At 23.7% G+C, this 8,455-nt stretch overlaps 1 non-coding gene across 1 annotated transcript; it reads left to right on the top strand.

Annotated features, from left to right (window-relative positions):
• Positions 1-1,976: 1,976 nt before the first annotated feature.
• LOC123304394 lies at positions 1,977-2,095 on the top strand. Its single transcript, XR_006536419.1, has one exon. It is a non-coding gene; the product is annotated as a 5S ribosomal RNA (ribosomal RNA).
• Positions 2,096-8,455: the final 6,360 nt, after the last annotated feature.

The raw sequence follows: 8,455 nt of genomic DNA, 5'->3' as shown, positions 1-8,455 counted from the left end.
GAAGCTTACAATGATTTCTCATATCGTACTTAACAAAATTATTTAGATCATATAAAATTTAAATTGTTAAAAAATTTGTATATTTATTATTATTATTATTTATTTTTATTAAAATTACATAACATAAAATTAATAATATTTTAATAATTATATAAATTAATTCTTATTTAAAATAATCTTATATTAATCTCAACAAATACTCTAATAATATATTTTGTCATAAATTTTTTTATATTTAAAATAAATATTATAATATATAAATACTTATATCAGTATAAAATTTCTTTATATAATTATGAAAAAATTAATTTAATAGTTAATTATTGATATTAATGCATAAATAAAAGTATTTTCTAATGAAATATATTTTGTCAATGTTCGATTAACACATTTCATAATAATACGTTTTCATTATTGACAAAAAAAGTTTTTCTAAAAATGAAATCTTATACTATAATATATATATTTATATATTAAATTTTTTAATTATTTATATACTAATAATTTATAATAAATCGATATTAAATAAAAAATAAAAATATATACTTTTTAAGTTTACCTTAAAAATATTATTGTTTTGTATGATTGAAATAATTAATATTAAACTATGTTTATTAATAATTGTTAATAAAAAAATTAAATATATTTTAATTTATAAAATAAATATTATTATTAAATTTATAATTTATTATTTTATATATTATAGAAATTGAAAAAATAAATCATGTTTACTACGACAGTAAATTAGAAATACTATTTAATTTTTATGTGTTTTCTACATGGTACTTTGACTTACATAGGGACTTATATTATTGTGAATAATGATATAATTGAAAACCTTTATTTTTTATTTGATAGAATTATTATATTTTATCATTTAAATATTTATAATAAATACATTATTTTTATAAAGTAAAAAAATATGGCCGAAGAAAATTCTACAGCTGTTGCAGCAACTGCGGTTACTGCTGCTTCTACAACACCAACAAAAAAAGCAACAGCTTCTGGTGCTAAACGTACAAAACAACATTCAAAACCAACACATCCACGTACATCAGAAATGGTTGTTAACGCAATTAAAAATTTAAAAGAACGTGGTGGTTCATCATTACAAGCAATTAAAAAATATTTAGCTGCAAATTATAAAGTGGATTCTGATAAAATTTCACCATTTATTAAAAAATATTTAAAAGCTGCTGTAACTGAGGGAGCCTTGGTACAAACTAAAGGTAAAGGTGCATCTGGTTCATTCAAATTGGCTGCTTCCGCTTCATCTAATTCTTCAGCTAAATCAAAAGTATCCAAAAAAGAAAGTGGAGCAAAAGGTTCAGCAAAGAGTGCTAAAAGTAAACGGGCACCAAAAGAAAAGAAAGCCACAACTACATCATTGGCAGCCAAAAAGCCTAAAGCAAAAAAAGCGACTCCATCATCATCAACTGCTGCTAAAAAAGTTACTGCAAAATCATCAGCGGCATCAAAAAAAGCACCAGTTAAAGCAAAACCAGCAAAAAGTACAAAATCCGCTGCCAAAAGTAGCCCTGCTCGTAAACCGAAAGCACCAAAAGCTAAGAAAGCTTCTGTTGCCAAATCATCTCCTACAAAAATTAAAAAAGCAGCACCAAAAAAGAAATGATCTGTTACTTTAATAATATATTGAAATATTTCATTATTTTTGCTAAAAAATGAAAATAACATAGGCCTTAATACAGGCCACAAATTAATATTTGATAAGAGTAAATTATTTTTTGTATAAATATTTTATAAAATAATAGTTAAGAAACATTTGCCACAGTCAGTACCACGGATGGGTGGCCACTTGAGAATACTGTGTGCGGTTGCATTTTTATTTAAAATATATGGTATAATAAATAAGTATATATTTAAATTGATTACTTCATTGAAAATTTTAATAATATACTTTAATATTAATGATATTTATGAAAAATATATATTTGTAAAAATTTTCATTTATTACTGGCAACAGCCATACCACGTTGAAAACACCGGTTCTCGTCCGATCACCGAAGTTAAGCAACATTGGGCACAGTCAGTACTTGGATGGGTGACCGCTTGGGAACACTGTGTGCGGTTGCCTTTTTATATTAAAAATATAAATTATTTTTCTTCTTTTCTTTTTTTTTACACACCATATATAAATATATGTTATTTAGAAATGTAAACCTTTTATATTATTCGTCAACAAATAAATATTATTTTTTGTATAAAATTTTATTGCATTTATAACTCATATCATGGTTACTTTAAAGCGAGAAGTTTTTTTAATATTTCAAATGAATATAAAATAATATAAATTTTATGAAATTTATTTATTTTTAGAAATAGCAATCGCTTATAATTATAACAAAATTTTAATAATGTTTAATTTTATTTCAATAATTTATATATATATATATATATATATTTTTTAATAAAAATAATATACTCTTATTTAATAATATATGTTGGTCCTATATATAGGACCGAAAATATTTCTTATTTGTTTTTTTTTTTTTAAATTGTCATTTAAAACGCTTATGCACGTTCTCCACGAATACGTCTTGCCAATTGTATATCCTTAGGCATAATTGTAACACGCTTTGCATGAATTGCGCATAAATTGGTATCTTCAAATAAACCTACTAAATAGGCTTCACTAGCTTCTTGTAATGCCATAACAGCTGAACTTTGGAAACGTAAATCGGTTTTAAAATCTTGTGCAATTTCACGTACTAAACGTTGGAATGGTAATTTACGAATTAACAATTCAGTACTTTTTTGATAACGACGAATTTCTCGTAAAGCTACTGTACCAGGACGATATCTGTGTGGTTTTTTTACTCCACCAGTTGCTGGTGCACTTTTACGTGCAGCTTTCGTTGCTAATTGTTTTCTTGGTGCTTTACCACCAGTTGATTTACGTGCAGTTTGCTTGGTTCTAGCCATTTTCAAATAATAATGTTTTTACAAAAAAACACACAATTTTAAAAATTATATTCGACAATTTGATACTACAAAGTCAAATGTTTAAATGCGAAATAAATGTGTTGTATTTATATTTATATGAAATTTCAAAATTTTTGTTGTCATATCCTATTGGATAGCTATCAGAGTATGGACTAATCAAATTGTATAGGCGTGGCTTAAAAAATCTTTAATGCTTTATATAAAAAGGCACAATTGTACCGGCGCTCACATACATTACAATACTTGTGAGGTTAACACACGTGTTATCCGTTCGTTAAAATATTGTAAATAATTTTTTATTAAAATGACTGGCAGAGGAAAAGGTGGAAAGGGTCTTGGAAAAGGGGGTGCAAAACGTCATAGAAAAGTTTTGCGTGATAATATCCAAGGTATTACAAAACCTGCAATTCGTCGTTTAGCACGACGAGGTGGAGTAAAACGTATCTCTGGTTTAATTTATGAAGAAACACGTGGTGTACTTAAAGTATTCCTTGAAAATGTTATTCGGGATGCTGTTACATATACTGAACACGCAAAACGTAAAACAGTTACAGCTATGGATGTTGTATATGCATTAAAACGACAAGGTCGTACTTTGTATGGTTTTGGAGGTTAAGAAAATATAATAATTTACTTAAAATATTTAGTAAATTTATTAAAGAATATTTAATACATCCGATAAATTTAAACAGGCTTTCCTTTTTGGGAAGCCACTAATTTTATTTATATAAGAGTAAATAAATTTGTTAATAAATATAACATATTATATAATTTGTTTACAACAAATTATTTTGTTTATAACATACATTACCAAATATTTTTATTTATTTTTTTTTTTTTTATTGTAATATATCTGCAATAATAAATTATAATTTGTATATTATCTATTTTATTTTACAATAACTTATTGAATTTTTGAAAAAATTTTATTATAAATTAATATACTATTATATTTTTTATATATACAAGTTAAGAGTAACAAGTATCGATAGGAGATTATCGAATTTATAACTAATAAAACATTTCGCCTTAATCAAAGAAAATAAAGATTTTGCTATACCATTTTTTATACTTTCAATAAATAATTTATTATTAAATTTTTATTATTTCATTTATTTTTTAAAATTATTAAAAATATTTTTCTAATAATTATAAGCGTACATAAACAAGTAGTAAATGTAAAATGAAAATAATAAAGGTAATGTAATGCATTTGCATTACACTGATTTACGATATATATTCCGCGATATCCTTTATTATATTTAAAATTAATAATATTGATATACTAATAATAGATATATTCAAGCTATTAATATATAAAATTTTATATTAAATATGATATTAATAATTGTTTATTTTATTTTTTTGTATATATAAAAATAATTTACTCTTATTTAAAAAATTTGATGGCTCTCTTAAAAAGAGAGCCGTTTTTATATGTTGATGTATTTTTATGTTATCAATTAAATAATATTTTCGATTTATTTATTTTGAACTTGTATATTTTGTAACAGCTTTAGTACCTTCACTAACAGCGTGCTTTGCCAATTCACCAGGTAATAATAATCGAACTGCGGTTTGAATTTCCCGACTTGTGATTGTTGAACGTTTATTATAATGTGCTAAACGTGATGCTTCAGCAGCAATACGTTCAAAAATATCATTAACAAAACTGTTCATGATACTCATAGCTTTACTAGAGATACCAGTATCAGGATGCACTTGTTTTAATACTTTGTAAATGTAAATTGCATATGATTCCTTGCGCTTCCTCTTCTTTTTCTTATCACTCTTTGATATATTTTTTTGAGCTTTGCCAGCTTTTTTTGCTGCTTTTCCACTTGTTTTTGGTGGCATTGTTACAAACAATTAATATACACAGATAGTTACAGAACACCAGTCAGTATATGTATGAGCGTGTCGTGTATACAACTAGCGTATTATATACGCGAAGATGGATATAACAATAAAAATGAATACTACTCTCTGATTGGCTAAAAATAATACTATAAGGTGATTGGTTTATTTTTAAAGTTTTATATTTTATAAATATTATAAATTAAAATACCCAAATAACATTTTAAACATTTATGTTACAATCCCCGTAACGTACACATCTGTGTGATTATATTTACAAAAAAAAATATTAATTAAATAAATTTATTCGCTATGTCTGGACGAGGTAAAGGTGGTAAAGTAAAGGGAAAGGCAAAGTCAAGATCAAGCCGAGCAGGATTACAATTTCCTGTTGGAAGAATTCACAGATTATTACGAAAAGGAAATTATGCTGAACGAGTAGGTGCTGGTGCCCCAGTATATTTGGCTGCTGTTATGGAATATTTGGCTGCAGAAGTTCTCGAGTTAGCTGGTAATGCTGCCCGTGATAACAAAAAAACACGTATCATTCCACGTCATTTACAATTGGCAATTCGTAATGATGAAGAATTAAATAAATTATTATCTGGTGTAACAATTGCTCAAGGTGGTGTATTACCAAACATTCAAGCAGTGTTATTACCAAAGAAAACTGAAAAGAAAGCATAAATTAAAAACATTGCATTAATTTTTATAATAATAATACATCGATCATAGGCCTTTTAATAAAAGGCCACAAATTTATTTAAAATAAGAGTAAAAATTATTTTTATAAATAATATATTATAATATTTTTTTAAAGAATCAATTTAAATAATTATAAATTAATGATTCTTTTTTTTTTTTTCTTTTTTTATATGTTATTATGGAAATAATTCATCATATTATGATGACATTTAGGTAACATATTATAAGAATATTCATAAAATATTATCAAAATAATATTGTATTATGATGATATTTAGACAAAATATTATAAGAATATACACAAAATATTATCAAAATAATATCATTAGATAACAAAACTGTTCATGATACTCATACCTTTACTAGAGATAAAAGTATCAGGATGCACTTGTATTAATACATATTATCACAACATCACAAAATATTTTTTAAAAGGAAAAATTTTTTTAAAATTATTATAAAATTTGATTGAATTAAATTTCAATTTATTTTTTTAATAATTAAAGAAAAAAAAAAAAAAAAGCATATAAACTTTCTATTGAAAATGTTATTTTAAACTAGATGGCCAAGTGAACTTCGTTACACAAACAATATATGACGTATTCGTTATTTAAATAATCAGTATCCTTTGATATTATATCAATACGTTACTCTCTTCTTTTGATACATATTAATAAAATTTCAATTTATAAGATTTTATGTCAATTATATAAATAATATTATAAATTTTCTAAATACATAAGTTAAGTAACAAAAAATTTGAATAACAAGATAAATTTATATATTATGTTTTAATACTCGATACTATAATATATCGCATCCGTTACCAATTATTCGGTATCCTTTGATTTATACACAGAATGAACTAAAAATATATATCAAATTTATTTTATTTATTTATATATTTAATATTATTATTATTATTTTATATTACAAAGTTTCTTAACGAAGCTTACAATGATTTCTCATATCGTACTTAACAAAATTATTTAGATCATATAAAATTTAAATTGTTAAAAAATTTGTATATTTATTATTATTATTATTTATTTTTATTAAAATTACATAACATAAAATTAATAATATTTTAATAATTATATAAATTAATTCTTATTTAAAATAATCTTATATTAATCTCAACAAATACTCTAATAATATATTTTGTCATAAATTTTTTTATATTTAAAATAAATATTATAATATATAAATACTTATATCAGTATAAAATTTCTTTATATAATTATGAAAAAATTAATTTAATAGTTAATTATTGATATTAATGCATAAATAAAAGTATTTTCTAATGAAATATATTTTGTCAATGTTCGATTAACACATTTCATAATAATACGTTTTCATTATTGACAAAAAAAGTTTTTCTAAAAATGAAATCTTATACTATAATATATATATTTATATATTAAATTTTTTAATTATTTATATACTAATAATTTATAATAAATCGATATTAAATAAAAAATAAAAATATATACTTTTTAAGTTTACCTTAAAAATATTATTGTTTTGTATGATTGAAATAATTAATATTAAACTATGTTTATTAATAATTGTTAATAAAAAAATTAAATATATTTTAATTTATAAAATAAATATTATTATTAAATTTATAATTTATTATTTTATATATTATAGAAATTGAAAAAATAAATCATGTTTACTACGACAGTAAATTAGAAATACTATTTAATTTTTATGTGTTTTCTACATGGTACTTTGACTTACATAGGGACTTATATTATTGTGAATAATGATATAATTGAAAACCTTTATTTTTTATTTGATAGAATTATTATATTTTATCATTTAAATATTTATAATAAATACATTATTTTTATAAAGTAAAAAAATATGGCCGAAGAAAATTCTACAGCTGTTGCAGCAACTGCGGTTACTGCTGCTTCTACAACACCAACAAAAAAAGCAACAGCTTCTGGTGCTAAACGTACAAAACAACATTCAAAACCAACACATCCACGTACATCAGAAATGGTTGTTAACGCAATTAAAAATTTAAAAGAACGTGGTGGTTCATCATTACAAGCAATTAAAAAATATTTAGCTGCAAATTATAAAGTGGATTCTGATAAAATTTCACCATTTATTAAAAAATATTTAAAAGCTGCTGTAACTGAGGGAGCCTTGGTACAAACTAAAGGTAAAGGTGCATCTGGTTCATTCAAATTGGCTGCTTCCGCTTCATCTAATTCTTCAGCTAAATCAAAAGTATCCAAAAAAGAAAGTGGAGCAAAAGGTTCAGCAAAGAGTGCTAAAAGTAAACGGGCACCAAAAGAAAAGAAAGCCACAACTACATCATTGGCAGCCAAAAAGCCTAAAGCAAAAAAAGCGACTCCATCATCATCAACTGCTGCTAAAAAAGTTACTGCAAAATCATCAGCGGCATCAAAAAAAGCACCAGTTAAAGCAAAACCAGCAAAAAGTACAAAATCCGCTGCCAAAAGTAGCCCTGCTCGTAAACCGAAAGCACCAAAAGCTAAGAAAGCTTCTGTTGCCAAATCATCTCCTACAAAAATTAAAAAAGCAGCACCAAAAAAGAAATGATCTGTTACTTTAATAATATATTGAAATATTTCATTATTTTTGCTAAAAAATGAAAATAACATAGGCCTTAATACAGGCCACAAATTAATATTTGATAAGAGTAAATTATTTTTTGTATAAATATTTTATAAAATAATAGTTAAGAAACATTTGCCACAGTCAGTACCACGGATGGGTGGCCACTTGAGAATACTGTGTGCGGTTGCATTTTTATTTAAAATATATGGTATAATAAATAAGTATATATTTAAATTGATTACTTCATTGAAAATTTTAATAATATACTTTAATATTAATGATATTTATGAAAAATATATATTTGTAAAAATTTTCATTTATTACTGGCAAC

The sequence above is a fragment of the Chrysoperla carnea genome, assembly GCF_905475395.1.
Source record: "Chrysoperla carnea chromosome X unlocalized genomic scaffold, inChrCarn1.1 SUPER_X_unloc_48, whole genome shotgun sequence".
NCBI lineage: Eukaryota > Metazoa > Arthropoda > Insecta > Neuroptera > Chrysopidae > Chrysoperla > Chrysoperla carnea.
Note: the sequence above shows the minus strand (reverse complement) of the source record. Positions and strands in the feature narration are given on the sequence as shown.